Source organism: Odontesthes bonariensis, chromosome 14 (assembly GCF_027942865.1).
Source record: "Odontesthes bonariensis isolate fOdoBon6 chromosome 14, fOdoBon6.hap1, whole genome shotgun sequence".
Lineage (NCBI taxonomy): Eukaryota > Metazoa > Chordata > Actinopteri > Atheriniformes > Atherinopsidae > Odontesthes > Odontesthes bonariensis.
The window spans coordinates 22382886-22385595 of NC_134519.1; positions in this window are offsets into that span (position 1 = coordinate 22382886).

Here is a 2710-nt window from a genome sequence, read left to right on the forward strand (position 1 = left end):
CAGAGGTGGAGAATCCAAATCATGAGTGAAGGATTTATTCCCTCGGGGGTCATGGGATCAGCGAAGCAGACACTGTTCTATGGGACCTCAAATGCAGGAACATAGGGAGGTGGGACAGGGCTGTCTGGGACTGAGCCAGCCAATTATACTCCGGCTAGACACATCACACTTACATGCCATACATGTGTGAATCCTCTGAAATTAGCTCACAAAAGGATCTAGTTTATGTATACGGACACCTGGTCCTGGTTAAAATGACCGGTGAGAACTAAAGATTAATTCACTCAAATTCAGTTGAATATAACTTAATGTGTATTTAGCATATTGAAACAAATGCAAAGTTTAGCGAGCAGCTGAAACCGCTCTGAATAGACACAACTGGCTGTGTTTGCTCACACACAGTATTCAGTAGAAGTCAGCAGGTTTACAGAATAATGCAGGCTTTGATTTTCTTTTAGATGCAAAGGAAAACTGGTCAAATCCCCTTTTTCTTCATTGTTAGAAACCATCAAATTTTTCTGAATATTCCAATATACTAAACATTACTGCATAGTTGGCCAATCTTGCCAACAGGTATACAAAGTCAGGACTGTGGTTTTACAACCCCAGTCACAAAAAATCTGGACCTTGTCTAAAGTGTGAAAATAGAAAATAGAACACAACGATTTGCAAATCTAAAAGGTAATATTTTATACGCAATCACGTGAATAAAAAACACATCGTATGTGAGCAACAAAAGCCTGAAAAAAGTAAATGATGCCAAAAAGAAACATCTGGAGGAATATAATGCAACTTATTAGGTTAATCGGCAAAACGTCATGATCACAATTGGGCATCAAAAAGAGTACTTTAGGGCAGAGTCTCTCAGACGTAAGGTTGGGCAGAGGTTCAGCAGGCAGCAAGAAACCCTACATCTAAAAATTGTGTAGCAATTTCAGAATGATGTTGCTCAACTGAAAATTGCAAAGATGGAATATTCCATCGTCACTTTTCAACGTCATGAAAAGTGTCAGATAATCTGGAAACATCTCTGTGCACAAGACACAAAACCAAAAAGCAGTGCTAGATCCCCATAATCTTCATGCCCTCAGGAGGCAGAGCATTAAAAACAGGTATGATCTTGTCTTAAAACTCACTGGTGTTGTGTTCAGAAATCATTGTCTGTGAACACAGTTTGTCATGCAACAAATGCAGATTTTGCTGAAGGTGATCATCATTCAGAAATGCCACAGCCTTCTCTGAACCAACGCTCATTTGAAATAGACTTAGGTGTCATGGAGAAGTGTTCTGTGGTCAAATAAATCGCAATTTGAAATTCTTTTGGGAATCCTCAAGATGAAAGAGGAGAGGTACCATCCGGCTTGTTATTGGCGCTCAGTTCAAAAGCCTGCATCTCGGATGGTATGAAGGCGCATTTGTGCCTATGGAACTAGTAAGTTAAGGCACCATCAGAGATGAGCGGTAGATGTTTTAAATCAGGATATGCTTTCATCCAGACAGCGTCTTTTTCAGGAACTGCATATTGAATTTATAACAAGAGTATTACTCTGTAGAGGAAAACTCTGGGTGCTGGACTGGCCTGTTTAAGTTAATGTAACAAGCCCAAAAGCCTTTATTTATTAACCGCAATTGAGTATTGTGTGACATTTGAACTGTTCAGATCAGCCGTCTTCATATCACTTACATCTTGTTTCTTTACAACCAGTTTTTGCTTCATTTAACTCATGAGCGAAATATATTAGAACACTGAGAAAGCAAAATTAGAAAGCCTTTTGTGTTAAAAAACAATCATACAACAGACACATAGCGGCTGCAACCTTACTAACCATGTTTTTATTTGTCACTGTTTTCACTTCAATCGTCTTTGATTTGTTGTGCCCAGAGGTTCAATCAGCAACCCATGCTCGCATTCACACCAGTGAATACATTACTGAGATTTGGTATGAATACAACAGTCGGTCACCAACGCTATGCAACTGTCCAGAAGGAGCTTTATCTGTTCCTCCAGCCTTTAAAAACTTCTCAAAATTTGGCGTCCTTGCTGAGAAAAAAATAAAGATGTTTTGATTGTGTTGGCTGAGACAAGAAAATGTGGGAAATGTATGAGACTGTACTTAGGTTTTATCAAAATGTTTTATGTCACTTTTAGTTAAATGCTTCCATATTTTCATTAATCAACCAGTGGACAGTAGCTGGAGACGAGGAGAGGTGAAGCAAAGCCCAGCAGAAAGGCTTCATCAGACATATCACAGATGAAACTGGGAGATAATGATAAGTCCTCGAACTTAGAGATAAGGTTTAGTCCCTTTTCTTTATTAGTAAAAAAAAAACAACAACAATAGAGAACTTTTTTTCCATTATTTATTTACTCTTTTTGGTCAAAGAAAACACAACAGACGCCTCTTTCTCTGCTGTTTGTTCAGAGTGCTGCTGACAGCCACACACTGGGCCTGTCTGTGTATCTGCTGCTGCATTTGAATGCAAGGTGACGAACTCTCCCACGGCGGGGAGTGCGCGCCTTTTTGGAATTAGCCACGCGGCACGCCTCGCATAGTAATGCCGGCTCGCGCTTTGAGCTTGAACTTGACCGCAGGAATGCGGCTCGTGGGAACGCAGGCTCTGGGGTGCCCTCCTCTATTCATGGCGCACAGGTCGGTGTCAGCTCTCATTATCATAAAACCCAGCCTGCTTCAAATTAAGGCAGCAGGGC